General features: G+C 33.3%; 25 non-coding genes across 25 annotated transcripts; all 25 read left to right on the plus strand.

Moving 5' to 3' along the window:
- The first annotated feature begins 238 nt into the window (after nucleotides 1-238).
- Nucleotides 239-311, plus strand: Trnat-cgu (transfer RNA threonine (anticodon CGU)). The gene has a single exon. It is a non-coding gene; the product is annotated as a tRNA-Thr (tRNA).
- A 217-nt stretch (nucleotides 312-528) lies between these two features.
- On the plus strand, nucleotides 529-599 carry Trnag-ccc (transfer RNA glycine (anticodon CCC)). The gene has a single exon. It is a non-coding gene; the product is annotated as a tRNA-Gly (tRNA).
- A 366-nt stretch (nucleotides 600-965) lies between these two features.
- Nucleotides 966-1,038, plus strand: Trnat-cgu (transfer RNA threonine (anticodon CGU)). Its single transcript has one exon. It is a non-coding gene; the product is annotated as a tRNA-Thr (tRNA).
- Nucleotides 1,039-1,255: 217 nt separating this feature from the next.
- Nucleotides 1,256-1,326, plus strand: Trnag-ccc (transfer RNA glycine (anticodon CCC)). Its single transcript has one exon. It is a non-coding gene; the product is annotated as a tRNA-Gly (tRNA).
- Nucleotides 1,327-6,010: 4,684 nt separating this feature from the next.
- Nucleotides 6,011-6,081, plus strand: Trnag-ccc (transfer RNA glycine (anticodon CCC)). The gene has a single exon. It is a non-coding gene; the product is annotated as a tRNA-Gly (tRNA).
- A 358-nt stretch (nucleotides 6,082-6,439) lies between these two features.
- On the plus strand, nucleotides 6,440-6,512 carry Trnat-cgu (transfer RNA threonine (anticodon CGU)). Its single transcript has one exon. It is a non-coding gene; the product is annotated as a tRNA-Thr (tRNA).
- A 216-nt stretch (nucleotides 6,513-6,728) lies between these two features.
- On the plus strand, nucleotides 6,729-6,799 carry Trnag-ccc (transfer RNA glycine (anticodon CCC)). Its single transcript has one exon. It is a non-coding gene; the product is annotated as a tRNA-Gly (tRNA).
- A 3,228-nt stretch (nucleotides 6,800-10,027) lies between these two features.
- On the plus strand, nucleotides 10,028-10,098 carry Trnag-ccc (transfer RNA glycine (anticodon CCC)). Its single transcript has one exon. It is a non-coding gene; the product is annotated as a tRNA-Gly (tRNA).
- A 2,028-nt stretch (nucleotides 10,099-12,126) lies between these two features.
- On the plus strand, nucleotides 12,127-12,197 carry Trnag-ccc (transfer RNA glycine (anticodon CCC)). Its single transcript has one exon. It is a non-coding gene; the product is annotated as a tRNA-Gly (tRNA).
- A 365-nt stretch (nucleotides 12,198-12,562) lies between these two features.
- Trnat-cgu (transfer RNA threonine (anticodon CGU)) lies at nucleotides 12,563-12,635 on the plus strand. The gene has a single exon. It is a non-coding gene; the product is annotated as a tRNA-Thr (tRNA).
- A 216-nt stretch (nucleotides 12,636-12,851) lies between these two features.
- Nucleotides 12,852-12,922, plus strand: Trnag-ccc (transfer RNA glycine (anticodon CCC)). The gene has a single exon. It is a non-coding gene; the product is annotated as a tRNA-Gly (tRNA).
- Nucleotides 12,923-13,287: 365 nt separating this feature from the next.
- Trnat-cgu (transfer RNA threonine (anticodon CGU)) lies at nucleotides 13,288-13,360 on the plus strand. Its single transcript has one exon. It is a non-coding gene; the product is annotated as a tRNA-Thr (tRNA).
- A 216-nt stretch (nucleotides 13,361-13,576) lies between these two features.
- On the plus strand, nucleotides 13,577-13,647 carry Trnag-ccc (transfer RNA glycine (anticodon CCC)). Its single transcript has one exon. It is a non-coding gene; the product is annotated as a tRNA-Gly (tRNA).
- A 365-nt stretch (nucleotides 13,648-14,012) lies between these two features.
- Trnat-cgu (transfer RNA threonine (anticodon CGU)) lies at nucleotides 14,013-14,085 on the plus strand. The gene has a single exon. It is a non-coding gene; the product is annotated as a tRNA-Thr (tRNA).
- A 216-nt stretch (nucleotides 14,086-14,301) lies between these two features.
- Nucleotides 14,302-14,372, plus strand: Trnag-ccc (transfer RNA glycine (anticodon CCC)). Its single transcript has one exon. It is a non-coding gene; the product is annotated as a tRNA-Gly (tRNA).
- Nucleotides 14,373-14,737: 365 nt separating this feature from the next.
- Trnat-cgu (transfer RNA threonine (anticodon CGU)) lies at nucleotides 14,738-14,810 on the plus strand. The gene has a single exon. It is a non-coding gene; the product is annotated as a tRNA-Thr (tRNA).
- Nucleotides 14,811-15,026: 216 nt separating this feature from the next.
- Nucleotides 15,027-15,097, plus strand: Trnag-ccc (transfer RNA glycine (anticodon CCC)). Its single transcript has one exon. It is a non-coding gene; the product is annotated as a tRNA-Gly (tRNA).
- Nucleotides 15,098-15,462: 365 nt separating this feature from the next.
- Trnat-cgu (transfer RNA threonine (anticodon CGU)) lies at nucleotides 15,463-15,535 on the plus strand. Its single transcript has one exon. It is a non-coding gene; the product is annotated as a tRNA-Thr (tRNA).
- A 216-nt stretch (nucleotides 15,536-15,751) lies between these two features.
- Trnag-ccc (transfer RNA glycine (anticodon CCC)) lies at nucleotides 15,752-15,822 on the plus strand. Its single transcript has one exon. It is a non-coding gene; the product is annotated as a tRNA-Gly (tRNA).
- Nucleotides 15,823-16,187: 365 nt separating this feature from the next.
- Trnat-cgu (transfer RNA threonine (anticodon CGU)) lies at nucleotides 16,188-16,260 on the plus strand. The gene has a single exon. It is a non-coding gene; the product is annotated as a tRNA-Thr (tRNA).
- A 216-nt stretch (nucleotides 16,261-16,476) lies between these two features.
- Nucleotides 16,477-16,547, plus strand: Trnag-ccc (transfer RNA glycine (anticodon CCC)). Its single transcript has one exon. It is a non-coding gene; the product is annotated as a tRNA-Gly (tRNA).
- Nucleotides 16,548-16,912: 365 nt separating this feature from the next.
- Trnat-cgu (transfer RNA threonine (anticodon CGU)) lies at nucleotides 16,913-16,985 on the plus strand. The gene has a single exon. It is a non-coding gene; the product is annotated as a tRNA-Thr (tRNA).
- Nucleotides 16,986-17,201: 216 nt separating this feature from the next.
- Nucleotides 17,202-17,272, plus strand: Trnag-ccc (transfer RNA glycine (anticodon CCC)). Its single transcript has one exon. It is a non-coding gene; the product is annotated as a tRNA-Gly (tRNA).
- Nucleotides 17,273-17,637: 365 nt separating this feature from the next.
- Trnat-cgu (transfer RNA threonine (anticodon CGU)) lies at nucleotides 17,638-17,710 on the plus strand. The gene has a single exon. It is a non-coding gene; the product is annotated as a tRNA-Thr (tRNA).
- A 2,326-nt stretch (nucleotides 17,711-20,036) lies between these two features.
- On the plus strand, nucleotides 20,037-20,109 carry Trnat-cgu (transfer RNA threonine (anticodon CGU)). The gene has a single exon. It is a non-coding gene; the product is annotated as a tRNA-Thr (tRNA).
- Nucleotides 20,110-21,568: the final 1,459 nt, after the last annotated feature.

A 21,568-nucleotide genomic window follows, 5' to 3' on the forward strand; every position in this document is an offset into this window, starting at 1 on the left:
TATGTATGTTTGATTTCAACCTTACCTATTTACTAGCTACAGAATTTGCACTTTCGTGGGGTTTAGCCAAGGGCATCATATTACTACTTTGATCGGCTAAATACATGCTTTCCTTTAAAAGGGAACTGAACAAAATGAGTTTTCTAGTATTCTATCCTGAATTTGGCTTTTTACATCAAATTTGGAGAGAAATTTTGCCTGATGAACATATACTACATTAAGCGAAAGATGCGTCAAAGCCCCTATAGCTCAGTGGTTAGAGCACTGGTCTCGTAAACCAGGGGTCGTGAGTTCGACTCTCACTGGGGGCAGATTTTGCCACCTTTTTACGCAAAACCTCTTGCTTTTAACAAATTTTTGTTCCTATTGCCCGTAACAGTTTTTCTCGATTTAACTACAGGTCTGTTGCAAGAATGTTAGAATGTATATGACAAGTTGATGTATTTTGTGGTGAACAGTGGACAAGTTGCAGTATCACAGGGTACCCGGATATGTAGAAATAGATAAAATTCACTTTTTCATATTGAAGCGCCGCTGGTGTAGTGGTATCATGCAAGATTCCCATTCTTGCGACCCGGGTTCGATTCCCGGGCGGCGCAAATTTTTGCCACCTTTTACACTCTTCAAAAATTAAAATACTAATAAAAAAAAGTTTTAAGGTTAATTTCTTTTCATGTAGATATTTTTTTCTTTCACGAATGCACCAAGCGGTTACTATATGTATATGTATGTATGTTTGATTTCAACCTTACCTATTTACTAGCTACAGAATTTGCACTTTCGTGGGTTTTAGCCAAGGGCATCATATTACTACTTTGATCGGCTAAATACATGCTTTCCTTTAAAAGGGAACTGAACAAAATGAGTTTTCTAGTATTCTATCCTGAATTTGGCTTTTTATATCAAATTTGGAGAGAAATTTTGCCTGATGAACATATACTACATTAAGCGACAGATGCGTCAAAGCCCCTATAGCTCAGTGGTTAGAGCACTGGACTCGTAAACCAGGGGTCGTGAGTTCGACTCTCACTGGGGGCAGATTTTGCCACCTTTTTACGCAAAACCTCTTGCTTTTAACAAATTTTTGTTCCTATTGCCCGTAATAGTTTTTCTCGATTTAACTACAGGTCTGTTGCAAGAATGTTAGAATGTATATGACAAGTTGATGTATTTTGTGGTGAACAGTGGACAAGTTGCAGTATCACAGGGTACCCGGATATGTAGAAATAGATAAAATTCACTTTTTCATATTGAAGCGCCGCTGGTGTAGTGGTATGATGCAAGATTCCCATTCTTGCGACCCGGGTTCGATTCCCGGGCGGCGCAAATTTTTGCCACCTTTTACACTCTTCAAAAATTAAAATACTAATAAAAAAAAGTTTTAAGGTTAATTTCTTTTCATGTAGATATTTTTTTCTTTCACGAATGCACCAAGCGGTTACTATATGTATATGTATGTATGTTTGATTTCAACCTTACCTATTTACTAGCTACAGAATTTGCACTTTCGTGGGTTTTCTATTTGTTCTGATGGTGAAAATGACACCCCAAATAAATTTGTCAGTGCAAAAATGGCCAAAAAAATTAAGAAAAAACAGAGGAAACTTGAAAGGAGATCTATTGCAAAACCTACTCCTAATTTGACTGGTAAAAATGTAAGAAAGGTGGTTGACAGTAAAAATAAATAAAAATGGATAAGTTTATATGCAAGATTGTTTTTCTTTTTGCAATGGTGGTAATTTGTTCTTTTAATTGTAATGGTTTAAAGAACGTAATTAATTTTGAGAATTTTATAAGTATTATTCATGATAGAAAATTTAGTATGGTATTATTACAAGAAACATTTTGGGATGATGCTTATGTAAATAGTGTTAAACACCTATATGAAGGTGATATATATTGTAGTAACAGTTTACATGGTAGAAGGGGTGTGGCTGTTTTAGTGAATAATTATCTTAAAAATAAGATAAAATGTGTATATAAAGACTCTGATGGCAGATTTATTCATATAACATATGAAGAAGATGGACAATTGTTTAATGTAATTTCATTGTATGCTCCAAATGTTAATGCTGAAAGAGTTATCTTTTTTAACTTTGTTAAACAGTATACTGAAAAGTTAGATAACTTGATAATTGGTGGGGATTTTAATACTTCTCTATCTATGTTAGATAGAGGTGGTAAAAGTAATCATGTTATTGATGAACCATGTAAAAAATTATGTGACTTGATTGAAAATAACAATTTGTATGATGTATGGCGTACTAGAAATAAAAGTTCTAGAATATTTTCATGGAAAAGAATTTGTAATGGAGAATTACAACAAAGTAGAATTGATTATTTCCTTGTAAATAAAAAGTTATCTTCTTATGTTCAGAATGTATATTATAATACTACTAGTTTAAGTGATCATTCGTTTGTAATTATGAATTTTAACTGTAGTAATATTGAAAGAGGTCCTGGATTGTGGGTCCTCAATAATACATTATTATGTAATGAAGAATATGTAAGGAGAGTAAAAGAAATTATTTCTGATGAAACAGAAAATGAATTGTATAATAAAGATTTAATGATTTGGTGGGATAATCTTAAATATAAAATAAAGAGATATTCTCAAATTTTTTCTTCTAAAATGGCAAAAGAAAATAGAAGAGATTTTTATAGATTAGAAAGGCAGATCAATTTTTTATGTGAAAAAGCTGCTTGTGGTGTAGATGTTGATGTAGCTAAGTTAGAAAATTTGAAACTTGAGTTGTCAGCATATGAATTAGAAAAATGTAGAGGTGCAGTACTCAGATCAAAAGCTATTTGGGCTGTTGAGTCAGATAAATGTACAAAGTATTTTTTAAATTTGGAGAAATATAAACAAGAGAATAATTCTATAAAAGAATTACTAAATGAAAATAATGAATCAGTTTATGCTACTGAAGGTATTTTAGATTTACAATATAAATTTTATAAAGAATTGTACTCATGTGTAGATACAGATAATGATAAAATGTCAGAATTGTTAGATAGTGTAGATACAAAAATAGATGACAATGATTGTAATTTTTGTGATGCTGATATTTCACATGAAGAAATTTTTAAAGCAATAAATCAAATGTCAAAAAATAAAAGTCAAGGGTCTGATGGACTCACAGTTGAGTTTTACTGTCAATTTTATAATGAACTCAGAAATGTTTTATTTGATTTGTTTAATGTTATTGAAAAAGAAGGGGTTTTAGGCAGATCTATGAAATGTGGAGTGATTAGTCTTATATATAAAAAGAAAGGTGATAAAAAGTCTTTGAAAAATTATAGACCTATTTCATTACTACAGGTTGATTATAAAATATTAGCCAGGATAATGGCAAATAGATTTAAGGTAGTGTTACCTAAGATTGTATCTAATGATCAAACATGCTGTATTATTGGTAGGGATATATCAAATAATATTGCAAATGTAAGAGATATTATAGAACTTATTGAAAAAGATGAACTTGAAGGGTATATAATGAAATTAGATCAGGAAAAAGCATTTGACAGAGTGAGTCATAAATATTTGTTATATGTGTTAAGAAAATATGGATTTGGTGATAGATTTGTAAAATGGATTGAAATATTTTATAATGGTATTAATAGTGCTGTAAAATGTAATGGATTTTTGACAAACTATTTTCATATTAAAAATGGTATTAGACAAGGCTGCCCAATAAGTGCATTGTTATATGTTCTTGCTGCTGAACCTTTACATTGTAGAATTGTTAAAAATGACAAAATCAAAGGTATAAAAGTCCCTAATTGTGATAAAGAGGGATTAATTTATCAGCATGCAGATGATACTACATTATCTTTATGTAATAAGGAATCAATTCCTGAAGTGTTTAAGGAATTTGATTTGTATAGCAAAGCAACAGGTGCTAAAATAAACAGACAAAAGTCAGAGATAATATGTTTAGGTACTGGTACTTTATCTGTAGTAGAAAAAGATCATATTGGTCTTAAAGTTTGTGAAGATTATTTTCAACTGTTAGGAGTTTTTATTGGAAAAAATAGAAAAATGTGTGATGAAATGAATTGGAAAAATAAAATAGTTCAGATAAAATCTCTTCTCAACTTATGGTTATTGAGAAGATTAACTATACATGGCAGGGTTAGTGTAATTAATTCACTGATGTTATCTAGATTTTGGTACGCATTGTTTGTTACTGCATTACCTGAATGGGCTTATATAGAGATCAAAAGACTTTGTCTGAATTTTATATGGAAAAATGGATGTCATTTAGTAAAATACAACTGTATAATAGATGATAAAAGTAGAGGTGGTTTAAATGTTGCTGATATCAAATGTAAAATTTATGCTTTCAGGCTAAAATTTTTAGGTAGATTGTTAGATGATGAATATCAAGTGTTATGGAAATACACATTTAAGTATTTTGTATCCTCAATTTATGAAATGAAACTTTGTCATAATGTTTTTTATACAGTGATACCAAATTGTGAATTGAAAAAACTTCCTGTTGTTTATCAGGAATTTTTTCAAGCATTGAATTGTATAAGGAAAAATATAGAGTTTCCATTGTCTGTAGAAAATGTTTATGACCAGCCTTTGTTTGTTAATCCAAATATTGTACTTAATAATAGAACAATTGTATGGCACGATTTTATAGGTGCTGGTATTGTTTGTCTCAAAGATATATGCTTTGAAGTAAAAACTGGTTTCTTGCCAGATCATGCTATAGTTGAAATGATTCAAATTGTATATGAAGATGTTAATGTACAATATGTTATTGATAGATATAGAAATTTGTTGAATGTTATACCTGTAGAATGGAAAAACACAGTGAACTCTGATATTCACAGAATATCTATACCAAGAACAATAGACATTTCAATTATTTGTAAAAATGTGCATTATGATTTGAAATTATGTAGTACTAAAACATTATATACTATTATGTTGGAGAATATTGTTGAAGAACCTGTTGGTATTGAGTTATGGAAATCAGAATTTGATGTGACTTCTGAAGCATTCAGTAAAATATGGGAACATGTCAATATGTATTGGAAACCTTCTAATTTGGTTGAGTTAGACTTTAAGGTGTTACATAACTGTATTTTTACTAATGTAAAACTTCAAAAGATAGGCTTAGTTGATGATAATATCTGTAAAGTATGTTGCAGTGAAAAGGAAGACATCCTGCATATATTTATGAATTGTGATAAACTTGAAGATTTTCATAATTATTTGTCATCTTTATTGGTTAGAATATTTGAAAACTGTGATTCAGATAAGATCAGTTTAGTAAGAAGTGAGGAACTATTGATTTTGGGATTGCGATGGCATATGAAAGGTGTAAATGATTCTTTTCTTAATTTTTTTATGTCTGTTGCCAGATATTGTATCTTCAGAAGGAGAAATTTGTTGACTAGTGGTTATTCTAATGTAAATTTGATTAAGTTATTTCAATATACATTAAAACATTATGTAACATATATGTATGTCTATCTCTGTCGATGTCATAATTTGAGTCATATATTTCAAAAAAAGTTTGTAATGGATAACCCGTTGTTAGAAGAAACAGACAATGTTCTAGTCTTTAAATTGTAATAATTGTGTACCTGAAATGTAAATTAACAGTATTGTGAATACAAAGTATAGTATATAGTATATATTGATAACAATCAAGGACAATTGATTTTATATTTTGTTTTATTTGTATTATATGATGTTTGATTTTAATAAAGATAAAAAAAAAAGAGCACTGGTCTCGTAAACCAGGGGTCGTGAGTTCGACTCTCACTGGGGGCAGATTTTGCCACCTTTTTACGCAAAACCTCTTGCTTTTAACAAATTTTTGTTCCTATTGCCCGTAACAGTTTTTCTCGATTTAACTACAGGTCTGTTGCAAGAATGTTAGATGTATATGACAAGTTGATCTATTTTGTGGTGAACAGTAGACAAGTTGCAGTATCACAGGGTACCCGGATATATAGAAATAGATAAAATTCACTTCTTCATATTGAAGCGCCGCTGGTGTAGTGGTATCATGCAAGATTCCCATTCTTGCGATCCGGGTTCGATTCCCGGGCGGCGCAAATTTTTGCCACCTTTTACACTCTTCAAAATTAAAATACTAATAAAAAAAAGTTTTAAGGTTAATTTCTTTTCATGTAGATATATTTTTCTTTCACGAATGCACCAAGTGGTTACTATATATGTATGTGTATGTATGTTTGATTCCAACCATACGTATTTGCTAGTTTGCACTTTCGTGGGTTTTAGCCAAAGCATCATATTACTACTTTGATTGGCTAAATACATGCTTTCCTTTAAAAGGGAACTGAACAAAATGAGTTTCCTAGTATTCTATTCTGAATTTGGCTTTTTACATCAAATTTAGAGAGAAATTTTGCCTGATGAACATATACTACATTAAGCGAAAGATGCGTCAAAGCCCCTATAGCTCAGTGGTTAGAGCACTGGTCTCGTAAACCAGGGGTCGTGAGTTCGACTCTCACTGGGGGCAGATTTTGCCACCTTTTTACGCAAAACCTCTTGCTTTTAACAAATTTTTGTTCCTATTGCCCGTAACAGTTTTTCTCGATTTAACTACAGGTCTGTTGCAAGAATGTTAGATGTATATGACAAGTTGATCTATTTTGTGGTGAACAGTAGACAAGTTGCAGTATCACAGGGTACCCGGATATATAGAAATAGATAAAATTCACTTCTTCATATTGAAGCGCCGCTGGTGTAGTGGTATCATGCAAGATTCCCATTCTTGCGATCCGGGTTCGATTCCCGGGCGGCGCAAATTTTTGCCACCTTTTACACTCTTCAAAATTAAAATACTAATAAAAAAAAGTTTTAAGGTTAATTTCTTTTCATGTAGATATATTTTTCTTTCACGAATGCACCAAGCGGTTACTATATATGTATATGTATGTATGTTTGATTCCAACCATACGTATTTGCTAGTTTGCACTTTCGTGGGTTTTAGCCAAAGCATCATATTACTACTTTGATTGGCTAAATACATGCTTTCCTTTAAAAGGGAACTGAACAAAATGAGTTTCCTAGTATTCTATCCTGAATTTGGCTTTTTACATCAAATTTAGAGAGAAATTTTGCCTGATGAACATATACTACATTAAGCGAAAGATGCGTCAAAGCCCCTATAGCTCAGTGGTTAGAGCACTGGTCTCGGAAAAAAAAGTCGAGTGGACCTTTATATGACAGGACGTTTGTTTTGAGTACTGTGAAAATTTTACTCTATTACAAGTTATTGCTCGGATTACCAAGCTAAAATATGGATTATTAACATTCTTACTTGTTTTAGAAGTAAGTTCTTTTCATTGATATTGAAAAACCCGTCTTTATTAACTGTTTGAAATGTTGTAAATATACTTGGATTGAAAGAGGCTTCCCGAGGGTGAATTGTATGACTGTTTTTAATTATATTTATAATGGAGAGACTTCCAGCTCTACTGATGAGTACTATAGAAAATGCATGCGAACAATTTCGTAATATAACATTTACTGTTTACGGTGAGAATGACAGAGCCCGTGTATCTATAGTTTTTACAAATGAAGATAGTACAAAGAGTAAAAGAAAATCAAATTCTACCGTCAATCGTAATAAAAAACGGATGAAAGAATATAACAATGACAATGTAAATATTGAGAATATTGAGAATAATACAAATGTGATTTGTTCAGATCGTTCATCCGAAATTATTCAAAGAACGAGTGAAAAGGTATCGACAAATACCTTAGATATAATGGATTTTGAAGATGACCCGTCTGTGGCCTCCGCTACTACAGGTAACATTGATATTATAGAGAGTCCAAATATTTACATCCCAGTTCCTTTGTTCTAACAGGGGTGATCTGAGCCGGATCACCCCAACCAGATCACACCAGTTTAAGTTTCTTTGTTATGCATGCTTCCTTTGTTCTGTAACATTTTGGCGGGAATGTCAAATCCAGTATAAAACTTATAATTAATTATACGGAGAAGACTATCTATCAAAATTCACGTAGAAAAAATCCAGTGTATATGCTGGGATTCGAACTCAAGACCTTTAGCATATCAAGCCACGGCACATACCACTTCACCAAGACGACTGGATACGAACTATCAGAAATTTAACATACTTAAGGAAGCAATATATTTTTATAACTTGGGCGAGTTGGCAGACCTTTACTCAGTGGGGTTTAAACCCTTTTCGTTAAATAAATGAGTTGTCAGACTGATTGTTCAATTTGATTTTACACTTTTTTAAAGTTGGGCGAGTCGGTTACAAGAGTGGGGCGATTTTTTTCATTAAGTGGCGATATAGTGAGGGCCGATTGGCCAGTGGGGCGAGTTGACATTGTTTGATATCTACTCATCGTGTTAGGGGTTCATAAAGGGTATACATCATATAGTAATATATAAAGTATATTATAATGGTTGTGTGGCGTTCTAAACTAAATTTTATGAATTGTAAATGGTTTTCGGTCTAATCTAAAACAGCTGGGATGTAAAATAGTTATCCCATTCGGACTTGGTGTGTCAGTGTAAGATCACCCTCTGGCCTCCGGCCTTCGGGATGATCTTACACTGACACACCGCGTCCTTATGGGATAACTATTAAAGAACTATCGATCGATACAGGTAATGAATTGTCTATGTCACCAACCTGTTTAGCGAGTAAAAGTGTAAACAATATGAATAAAGATAAACATAGCGTATCTGTTGGGAGAATTGAAAATGATAAATGCAACGTAGAAGTAGACAATTTAGTAACAAAATGTACAATTAGTAAAAAGAATAATAACGATATTGTATCCATTACGTCATCAGGTGTACAATCATGTGATAAAGCGAAAGAACATAATAGAAAGGTACCAGAAAGTGGAATTATAAGGAAAATTGTTTTGAAAAAAAGCCGGAACGGTATGGACATTTTGATTGGAAAATCGGAAAGAGGACGTCTGGTATTGTTCCATATGAGCCGTAAAAATTTTGAACTTCTCCTTCCCGGGGAACATGAGTACTCTAGATTTAACAAAGTGCTAACCGAGGATTTTGAAGATGTACGAACAACACCATTTATGAATGATGAAGTGAATGAAGGGATATTGAAGATGGAAAAAGTTGCGAAAATGAAAAGACTGTAATTTTTTTTTTTTTTTTTTTTTTTTTTTTTTTTTATTGATATATTGTAATTTGTTTTTGTAGAGAGAAAGTTGGTATGTTTCTGTGAGAAAATGTGAGAAAAAGTTTTTGCTGAACGATGATAATTATATTGTGATGTTGTTTGTTTGTTTTATTATTGCTGATAATTGCCTTAATTTAAATACTTTCGATTTTATTTGCGTGGTGGAATGGAGACCAGCCCTGTGCGAACTATTATTTCGATTGTCACTTTTTATGTCTTATGTCGGACAATAAGACAGTACAAACAGATAACTCTTTTGATTTTTCATTGTATTCTGTGTACGCTTTTAATAATGATAATTGTGAATGTATGAGCTGAGTGGTAGATTAGATAGAGATTCAATATAAGTATAGAGATATGATATTTTTCTATAGAAAATGATGTGTATATGTATATCAATATGAGTATTGAAAGTAAATAATCAGTTAATTATGTTCGTGATAAATATTTCACGCTATATAGATAATGAAAGGACAATAACTAATGGTAATGTTTTCAATTTTGTGTAACAAAACTGTGATATGTATATATGAATTGTGGATTATAATAAAGATAAAAAAAAAAAAAGAGCACTGGTCTCGTAAACCAGGGGTCGTGAGTTCGACTCTCACTGGGGGCAGATTTTGCCACCTTTTTACGCAAAACCTCTTGCTTTTAACAAATTTTTGTTCCTATTGCCCGTAACAGTTTTTCTCGATTTAACTACAGGTCTGTTGCAAGAATGTTAGATGTATATGACAAGTTGATCTATTTTGTGGTGAACAGTAGACAAGTTGCAGTATCACAGGGTACCCGGATATATAGAAATAGATAAAATTCACTTCTTCATATTGAAGCGCCGCTGGTGTAGTGGTATCATGCAAGACTCCCATTCTTGCGACCCGGGTTCGATTCCCGGGCGGCGCAAATTTTTGCCACCGGAAAGTCGAGTGGACCTTTATATGACAGGACGTTTGTTTTGAGTACTGTGAAATTTTACTCTATTACAAGTTATTGCTCGGATTACCAAGCTAAAATATGGATTATTAACATTCTTACTTGTTTTAGAAGTAAGTTCTTTTCATTGATATTGAAAAACCCGTCTTTATTAACTGTTTGAAATGTTGTAAATATTGTTGGATTGAAAGAGGCTTCCCGAGGGTGAATTGTATAACTGTTTTTAATTATATTTATAATGGAGAGACTTCCAGCTCTACTGATGAGTACTATAGAAAATGCATGCAAACAATTTCGTAATATAACATTTACTGTTCACGGTGAGAATGACAGAGCCCGTGTATCTATAGTTTTTACAAATGAAGATAGTACAAAGAGTAAAAGAAAATCAAATTCTACCGTCAATCGTAATAAAAAACGGATGAAAGAATATAACAATGACAATGTAAATATTGAGAATATTGAGAATAATACAAATGTGATTTGTTCAGATCGTTCATCCGAAATTATTCAAAGAACGAGCGAAAAGGTATCGACAAATACCTTAGATATAATGGATTTTGAAGATGACCCGTCTGTGGCCTCCGCTACTACAGGTAACATTGATATTATAGAGAGTCCAAATATAGAACTATCGATCGATACAGGTAATGAATTGTCTATGTCACCAACCTGTTTAGCGAGTAAAAGTGTAAACAATATGAATAAAGATAAACATAGCGTATCTGTTGGGAGAATTGAAAATGATAAATGCAACGTAGAAGTAGAAAATTTAGTAACAAAATGTACAATTAGTAAAAAGAATAATAACGATATTGTATCCACTACGTCATCAGGTGTACAATCATGTGATAAAGCGAAAGAACATAATAGAAAGGTACCAGAAAGTGGAATTATAAGGAAAATTGTTTTGAAAAAAAGCCGGAACGGTATGGACATTTTGATTGGAAAAACGGAAAGAGGACGTCTGGTATTGTTCCATATGAGCCGTAAAAATTTTGAACTTCTCCTTCCCGGGGAACATGAGTACTCTAGATTTAACAAAGTGCTAACCGAGGATTTTGAAGATGTACGAACAACACCATTTATGAATGATGAAGTGAATGAAGGGATATTGAAGATGGAAAAAGTTGCGAAAATGAAAAGACTGTAATTTTTTTTTTATTGATATATTGTAATTTGTTTTTGTAGAGAGACAGTGGGTATGTTTCTGTGAGAAAATGTGAGAAAAAGTTTTTGCTGAACGATGATAATTATATTGTGATGTTGTTTGTTTGTCTTATTATTGCTGATAATTGCCTTAATTTAAATACTTTCGATTTTATTTGCGTGGTGGAATGGAGACCAGCCCTGTGCAAACTATTATTCAGATTGTAACATTTTATGTCATATGTCGGGCAATAAGACTGTACAAACACCTAACTCTTTTGATTTTTCATTGTAGTCTGTGTAAACTTTTAATAATTGTGAATGAATGAGCTGAGTGGTAAATTAGATAGAGATTCAATATAAGTATAGGGATATGATATTTTTCTATAGAAAATGATGTGTATATGTATATCAATATGAGTATTGAAAGTAAATAATCAGTTAATTATGTTCGTGATAAATATTTCACGCTATATAGATAATGAAAGGACAATAACTAATGGTAATGTTTTCAATTTTGTGTAACAAAACTGTGATATGTATATATGAATTGTGGATTATAATAAAGATAAAAAAAAAAAGAGCACTGGTCTCGTAAACCAGGGGTCGTGAGTTCGACTCTCACTGGGGGCAGATTTTGCCACCTTTTTACGCAAAACCTCTTGCTTTTAACAAATTTTTGTTCCTATTGCCCGTAACAGTTTTTCTCGATTTAACTACAGGTCTGTTGCAAGAATGTTAGATGTATATGACAAGTTGATCTATTCTGTGGTGAACAGTAGACAAGTTGCAGTATCACAGGGTACCCGGATATATAGAAATAGATAAAATTCACTTCTTCATATTGAAGCGCCGCTGGTGCAGTGGTATCATGCAAGATTCCCATTCTTGCGACCCGGGTTCGATTCCCGGGCGGCGCAAATTTTTGCCACCTTTTACACTCTTCAAAAATTAAAATACTAATAAAAAAAAGTTTTAAGGTTAATTTCTTTTCATGTAGATATTTTTTTCTTTCACGAATGCACCAAGCGGTTACTATATGTATATGTATGTATGTTTGATTTCAACCTTACCTATTTACTAGCTACAGAATTTGCACTTTCGTGGGTTTTAGCCAAAGCATCATATTACTACTTTGATTGGCTAAATACATGCTTTCCTTTAAAAGGGAACTGAACAAAATGAGTTTTCTAGTATTCTATCCTGAATTTGGCTTTTTACATCAAATTTAGAGAGAAATTTTGCCTGATGAACATATACTACATTAAGCGAAAGATGCGTCAAAGCCCCTATAGCTCAGTGGTTAGAGCACTGGTCTCGTAAACCAGGGGTCGTGAGTTCGACTCTCACTGGGGGCAGATTTTGCCACCTTTTTACGCAAAACCTCTTGCTTTTAACAAATTTTTGTTCCTATTGCCCGTAACAGTTTTTCTCGATTTAACTACAGGTCTGTTGCAAGAATGTTAGATGTATATGACAAGTTGATCTATTTTGTGGTGAACAGTAGACAAGTTGCAGTATCACAGGGTACCCGGATATATAGAAATAGATAAAATTCACTTCTTCATATTGAAGCGCCGCTGGTGTAGTGGTATCATGCAAGATTCCCATTCTTGCGACCCGGGTTCGATTCCCGGGCGGCGCAAATTTTTGCCACCTTTTACACTCTTCAAAAATTAAAATACTAATAAAAAAAAGTTTTAAGGTTAATTTCTTTTCATGTAGATATTTTTTTCTTTCACGAATGCACCAAGCGGTTACTATATGTATATGTATGTATGTTTGATTTCAACCTTACCTATTTACTAGCTACAGAATTTGCACTTTCGTGGGTTTTAGCCAAAGCATCATATTACTACTTTGATTGGCTAAATACATGCTTTCCTTTAAAAGGGAACTGAACAAAATGAGTTTTCTAGTATTCTATCCTGAATTTGGCTTTTTACATCAAATTTAGAGAGAAATTTTGCCTGATGAACATATACTACATTAAGCGAAAGATGCGTCAAAGCCCCTGTAGCTCAGTGGTTAGAGCACTGGTCTCGTAAACCAGGGGTCGTGAATTCGACTCTCACTGGGGGCAGATTTTGCCACCTTTTTACGCAAAACCTCTTGCTTTTAACAAATTTTTGTTCCTATTGCCCGTAACAGTTTTTCTCGATTTAACTACAGGTCTGTTGCAAGAATGTTAGATGTATATGACAAGTTGATCTATTTTGTGGTGAACAGTAGACAAGTTGCAGTATCACAGGGTACCCGGATATATAGAAATAGATAAAATTCACTACTTCATATTGAAGCGCCGCTGGTGTAGTGGTATCATGCAAGATTCCCATTCTTGCGACCCGGGTTCGATTCCCGGGCGGCGCAAATTTTTGCCACCTTTTACACTCTTCAAAAATTAAAATACTAATAAAAAAAAGTTTTAAGGTTAATTTCTTTTCATGTAGATATTTTTTTCTTTCACGAATGCACCAAGCGGTTACTATATGTATATGTATGTATGTTTGATTTCAACCTTACCTATTTACTAGCTACAGAATTTGCACTTTCGTGGGTTTTAGCCAAAGCATCATATTACTACTTTGATTGGCTAAATACATGCTTTCCTTTAAAAGGGAACTGAACAAAATGAGTTTTCTAGTATTCTATCCTGAATTTGGCTTTTTACATCAAATTTAGAGAGAAATTTTGCCTGATGAACATATACTACATTAAGCGAAAGATGCGTCAAAGCCCCTATAGCTCAGTGGTTAGAGCACTGGTTTCGTAAACTAGGGATCGTGAGTTCGACTCTCACTGGGGGCAGATTTTGCCACCTTTTTACGCAAAACCTCTTGCTTTTAACAAATTTTTGTTCCTATTGCCCGTAACAGTTTTTCTCGATTTAACTACAGGTCTGTTGCAAGAATGTTAGATGTATATGACAAGTTGATCTATTTTGTGGTGAACAGTAGACAAGTTGCAGTATCACAGGGTACCCGGATATATAGAAATAGATAAAATTCACTTCTTCATGTTGAAGCGCCGCTGGTGTAGTGGTATCATGCAAGATTCCCATTCTTGCGACCCGGGTTCGATTCCCGGGCGGCGCAAATTTTTGCCACCTTTTACACTCTTCAAAAATTAAAATACTAATAAAAAAAAGTTTTAAGGTTAATTTCTTTTCATGTAGATATTTTTTTCTTTCACGAATGCACCAAGCGGTTACTATATGTATATGTATGTATGTTTGATTTCAACCTTACCTATTTACTAGCTACAGAATTTGCACTTTCGTGGGTTTTAGCCAAAGCATCATATTACTACTTTGATTGGCTAAATACATGCTTTCCTTTAAAAGGGAACTGAACAAAATGAGTTTTCTAGTATTCTATCCTGAATTTGGCTTTTTACATCAAATTTAGAGAGAAATTTTGCCTGATGAACATATACTACATTAAGCGAAAGATGCGTCAAAGCCCCTATAGCTCAGTGGTTAGAGCACTGGTCTCGTAAACCAGGGGTCGTGAGTTCGACTCTCACTGGGGGCAGATTTTGCCACCTTTTTACGCAAAACCTCTTGCTTTTAACAAATTTTTGTTCCTATTGCCCGTAACAGTTTTTCTCGATTTAACTACAGGTCTGTTGCAAGAATTTTAGATGTATATGACAAGTTGATCTATTTTGTGGTGAACAGTAGACAAGTTGCAGTATCACAGGGTACCCGGATATATAGAAATAGATAAAATTCACTTCTTCATATTGAAGCGCCGCTGGTGTAGTGGTATCATGCAAGATTCCCATTCTTGCGACCCGGGTTCGATTCCCGGGCGGCGCAAATTTTTGCCACCTTTTACACTCTTCAAAAATTAAAATACTAATAAAAAAAAGTTTTAAGGTTAATTTCTTTTCATGTAGATATTTTTTTTCTTCACGAATGCACCAAGCGGTTACTATATGTATATGTATGTATGTTTGATTTCAACCTTACCTATTTACTAGCTACAGAATTTGCACTTTCGTGGGTTTTAGCCAAAGCATCATATTACTACTTTGATTGGCTAAATACATGCTTTCCTTTAAAAGGGAACTGAACAAAATGAGTTTTCTAGTATTCTATCCTGAATTTGGCTTTTTACATCAAATTTAGAGAGAAATTTTGCCTGATGAACATATACTACATTAAGCGAAAGATGCGTCAAAGCCCCTATAGCTCAGTGGTTAGAGCACTGGTCTCGTAAACCAGGGGTCGTGAGTTCGACTCTCACTGGGGGCAGATTTTGCCACCTTTTTACGCAAAACCTCTTGCTTTTAACAAATTTTTGTTCCTATTGCCCGTAACAGTTTTTCTCGATTTAACTACAGGTCTGTTGCAAGAATGTTAGATGTATATGACAAGTTGATCTATTTTGTGGTGAACAGTAGACAAGTTGCAGTATCACAGGGTACCCGGATATATAGAAATAGATAAAATTCACTTCTTCATATTGAAGCGCCGCTGGTGTAGTGGTATCATGCAAGATTCCCATTCTTGCGACCCGGGTTCGATTCCCGGGCGGCGCAAAATTTTGCCACCTTTTACACTCTTCAAAAATTAAAATACTAATAAAAAAAAGTTTTAAGGTTAATTTCTTTTCATGTAGATATTTTTTTCTTTCACGAATGCACCAAGCGGTTACTATATGTATATGTATGTATGTTTGATTTCAACCTTACCTATTTACTAGCTACAGAATTTGCACTTTCGTGGGTTTTAGCCAAAGCATCATATTACTACTTTGATTGGCTAAATACATGCTTTCCTTTAAAAGGGAACTGAACAAAATGAGTTTTCTAGTATTCTATCCTGAATTTGGCTTTTTACATCAAATTTAGAGAGAAATTTTGCCTGATGAACATATACTACATTAAGCGAAAGATGCGTCAAAGCCCCTATAGCTCAGTGGTTAGAGCACTGGTCTCGTAACCCAGGGGTCGTGAGTTCGACTCTCACTGGGGGCAGATTTTGCCACCTTTTTACGCAAAACCTCTTGCTTTTAACAAATTTTTGTTCCTATTGCCCGTAACAGTTTTTCTCGATTTAACTACAGGTCTGTTGCAAGAATGTTAGATGTATATGACAAGTTGATCTATTTTGTGGTGAACAGTAGACAAGTTGCAGTATCACAGGGTACCCGGATATATAGAAATAGATAAAATTCACTTCTTCATATTGAAGCGCCGCTGGTGTAGTGGTATCATGCAAGATTCCCATTCTTGCGACCCGGGTTCGATTCCCGGGCGGCGCAAATTTTTGCCACCTTTTACACTCTTCAAAAATTAAAATACTAATAAAAAAAAGTTTTAAGGTTAATTTCTTTTCATGTAGATATTTTTTTCTTTCACGAATGCACCAAGCGGTTACTATATGTATATGTATGTATGTTTGATTTCAACCTTACCTATTTACTAGCTACAGAATTTGCACTTTCGTGGGTTTTAGCCAAAGCATCATATTACTACTTTGATTGGCTAAATACATGCTTTCCTTTAAAAGGGAACTGAACAAAATGAGTTTTCTAGTATTCTATCCTGAATTTGGCTTTTTACATCAAATTTAGAGAGAAATTTTGCCTGATGAACATATACTACATTAAGCGAAAGATGCGTCAAAGCCCCTATAGCTCAGTGGTTAGAGCACTGGTCTCGTAAACCAGGGGTCGTGAGTTCGACTCTCACTGGGGGCAGATTTTGCCACCTTTTTACGCAAAACCTCTTGCTTTTAACAAATTTTTGTTCCTATTGCCCGTAACAGTTTTTCTCGATTTAACTACAGGTCTGTTGCAAGAATGTTAGATGTATATGACAAGTTGATCTATTTTGTGGTGAACAGTAGACAAGTTGCAGTATCACAGGGTACCCGGATATATAGAAATAGATAAAATTCACTTCTTCATATTGAAGCGCCGCTGGTGTAGTGGTATCATGCAAGATTCCCATTCTTGCGACCCGGGTTCGATTCCCGGGCGGCGCAAATTTTTGCCACCTTTTACACTCTTCAAAAATTAAAATACTAATAAAAAAAAGTTTTAAGGTTAATTTCTTTTCATGTAGATATTTTTTTCTTTCACGAATGCACCAAGCGGTTACTATATGTATATGTATGTATGTTTGATTTCAACCTTACCTATTTACTAGCTACAGAATTTGCACTTTCGTGGGTTTTAGCCAAAGCATCATATTACTACTTTGATTGGCTAAATACATGCTTTCCTTTAAAAAGGAACTGAACAAAATGAGTTTTCTAGTATTCTATCCTGATTTTGGCTTTTTACATCAAATTTAGAGAGAAATTTTGCCTGATGAACATATACTACATTAAGCGAATGATGCATCAAAGCCCCTATAGCTCAGTGGTTAGAGCACTGGTCTCGTAAACCAGGGGTCGTGAGTTCGACTCTCACTGGGGGCAGATTTTGCCACCTTTTTACGCAAAACCCCTTGCTTTTAACAAATTTTTGTTCCTATTGCCCGTGACAGTTTTTCTCGATTTAACTACAGGTCTGTTGCAAGAATGTTAGATGTATATGACAAGTTGATGTATTTTGTGGTGAACAGTAGATAAGTTGCAGTATCACAGGGTACCCGGATATATAGAAATACATAAAATTCACTTCTTCATATTGAAGCGCCGCTGGTGTAGTGGTATCATGCAAGATTCCCATTGAAAAAAGTCGAACGCACCTTTGAGTGGCAAGGACGTTAATTTTGTCAATGAAAACTTTTCTAAATATATGGTGAAAACTTGGATTACCAGTATTCTTTCCCATGTATTTGCGGAGGAACTTACTAGTTTAAAGTAAGTGTTGCTTCATTGTTGAATAATTCGCTTGTCCAGTTTCACAAAGACACTTTTTAAAGATATAAGCTGTCGACCTAGATATTAACCTGAACTAGTTGTATTACAGTAAACATGGATAAATTACCTGCTTATTTAGTAAAATCGATAGACAATGCATGTAGTTTGTTTAGTAAAATAACGTTTACAATACATGGCGATGAAAATAAAGCGAGGATTTCTATAATGTTTGGACAAAGTGAGGATAAAAACAATAAACGTAAATCTCAATCTATGGAACGCAGGAATAACATTAGAATGTCGAATTTCATACAGAAAGTTACCAAAGATAATGAAAATATAATAACAAACGAAAGTCAAGCTATTGAAATTATTCAATGTGATCAATTGATGGAACTCGAAAATGAAAATGTACGGAGCGCCGAAACTGCAACCGTAATGGACAATATTGCGCATGAATTACCAGAAAACGGCACAATGTTTTCAGATAAACATTTACATAAGAATTCACCTAAGAAAAGTAAGAAAACTACAAAAAGGAAAGGATCAATAGACAATGTCAATCAAAATTTATTGGAAAATGTAAAACAAAGTAGAAATGAAAGAAAATTGCCAACACAAAAAGATGATGAATCTGATGATGACGATATATTAGTTGGAATTGATGACGTTATTTCTAAAGTAGTGATCAAGAAAAGTAGATTATTGCCAGATAAACTAATAGCAAAATTGAAAGGAACCGGTAAAATTATACGGTATGATAGGGAACTTGACAATACAATAGAAGTGTGTTCAATTGATGATGATTACCATACATTTAAGAAAAATGTAGAGCAAGACTTTGGTGATGTGAGAGACTATGAATTTCGTCCAGACGATACGGACGAAAAAGTTGAGTTAATGGCCAGATTTGCATTTGACAATGAACTGTTTACTTTGGTGAAATGAATATTGTTGTAAATAATTTTATTTTTTTGCATACCGAAATACTAGTTTTTGTTCAATTTGAAAAGATAAGTCTTTGGTTAATAACTTATGCGACTGATTTAAAAATTTGAATATGTGAAGGAATTGGAACTCCATCCACATATATTGTTTTATTTTATTCATCTTGCATAACCGTTTTGACTAAAATCACTGTTTACAGAATCGAATACGAATCATTAAGTCTTATTTGATAAAAGATAGTATTTTGTTGGATCAAATTGAAGAAAATTTCAAAAAAAAAAAAAAAAGGAAAAAGGAAAAAAAAGACATATTTTAAAAGTAAATACATGTATATAAAGTATATAACTGTAAATATAAATGGATATTTTGAAAGAAATATATAAAGTATATAACAGTAATGATGAATAAATACTATCAAAGTAAATAGATAAAGTCTATTACTGTCAAAATAAATGGATATTTAAAACTGTGATAATAATGTATATAAATGTGTGTATAAGGAATTGCTATGTGTGTATATGATAATTGTATGTATGAAGTATGATGAATAAAGATAAAAAAGAAAAAAAAAATGCAAGATTCCCATTCTTGCGACCCGGGTTCGATTCCCGGGCGGCGCAAATTTTTGCCACCTTTTACACTCTTCAAAAATTGAAATACTAATAAAAAAAAAGTTTTTAAGGTTAATTTCTTTTCATGTAGATATTTTTTTCTTTCACGAATGCATCAAGCGGTTACTATATGTATATGACTTGTATACTTGATTTTTTAAACCTTACCTATTAACTAGCTACATAGTTTGCACTTTCGTTGGTTTTAGCCAAAGCATCATATTACTACTTTGATTGGCTAAATACATGCTTTCCTTTAAAAAGGAACTGAACAAAATGAGTTTTCTAGTATTCTATCCTGATTTTGGCTTTTTACATCAAATTTAGAGAGAAATTTTGCCTGATGAACATATACTACATTAAGCGAAAGATGCGTCAAAGCCCCTATAGCTCAGTGGTTAGAGCACTGGTCTCGTAAACCAGGGGTCGTGAGTTCGACTCTCACTGGGGGCAGATTTTGCCACCTTTTTACGCAAAACCCCTTGCTTTTAACAAATTTTTGTTCCTATTGCCCGTGACAGTTTTTCTCGATTTAACTACAGGTCTGTTGCAAGAATGTTAGATGTATATGACAAGTTGATGTATTTTGTGGTGAACAGTAGATAAGTTGCAGTATCACAGGGTACCCGGATATATAGAAATACATAAAATTCACTTCTTCATATTGAAGCGCCGCTGGTGTAGTGGTATCATGCAAGATTCCCATTGAAAAAAGTCGAACGCACCTTTGAGTGGGACTTCCGGTTAGTGTTTTGAAGTGGTTACACGTATTTTCTATGTAGCAAAAAAAACTTCTGTTATTAAGGTTTTGCTTGGATATCCCAGCAGGGAAAGTGGAATAAATTTTCGAACTTTGTTGACAGTAAGTGATTTTGAACTATTTAGCAAAATAAACATTTGTAAAGTCGAGTTATAAATGAAATGTATCGTGTACCTTTCAAAGCTGGAGGCACCATAAGGTTATTTTATCATTAATAAAATTCTGACAATAAGTAAATGAATATGGATAAGTTACCGAAGTTTTTATTGAGTGCTATAGCAAGTGCGTGTGATGAATTTAGTACAATAACATACAGTGTACATGGTGACAATGAAAAAGCAAGAATATCTATCATGTTTGCAAAATCTGACAATAATAAACAGATAAAACGCAAATCGGGCGCAGCATTGAGAAGAGACAATAAGCGTTTACGGGAATATAGCGAAAACAATAGTAAAATACAAGTTACACATTTAGATACATTAGACAATATAACTGCAGAAAACGAAAATGAAATAACTAGCATTAGTAATGATGAACCCAGCATGGATTTTGAAAATGAACCCGTTTGTGCCTCTGAATATATTTCAAAACAGTGTGGTGACAATATAGAACGATCGACTATAGATATAAATAGTGACTTGCCTAACCGGTTTATTGACTTACCTATAAACCAGGTAGATCCAATAATAGATACACATGAAGAGAAGACAATAGTTCCAAAAATAAAACACAATAGAACAGTTATAGATTAAGATAACGGAACGATTCTTAATAAGGAAAAGAGTGATAAAGATAGTGTTACTCCGCCACAAATATTACACGAACGTTTTGGCAAAATTGTATTTAAAAAAAGTCGAGCTGGCCGAGATTTATTAATAGGAAAGGTTCAAAACAGGGAATTGTTGGTAGTATATGAAACGGACAGGATGCAGATAAGAACGATGAATGACGACGATTACAACTATGAACATTATGAACAGTTGGTTTTAAAAGAATTCGAGGATGTGACCGAAACCATTTTTTGGAATGATACGGCCAATTATGGAATTGAGAAAATGATTAACTATGTAAAAAAACATAATTTATAATGTATTATTTTATTTTTTATTTGATAAGTCTAATGTGAGATAGGGATGAGTGAACCTAGTA

The sequence above is a fragment of the Mytilus galloprovincialis genome, chromosome 7 (assembly GCF_965363235.1).
Source record: "Mytilus galloprovincialis chromosome 7, xbMytGall1.hap1.1, whole genome shotgun sequence".
NCBI lineage: Eukaryota > Metazoa > Mollusca > Bivalvia > Mytilida > Mytilidae > Mytilus > Mytilus galloprovincialis.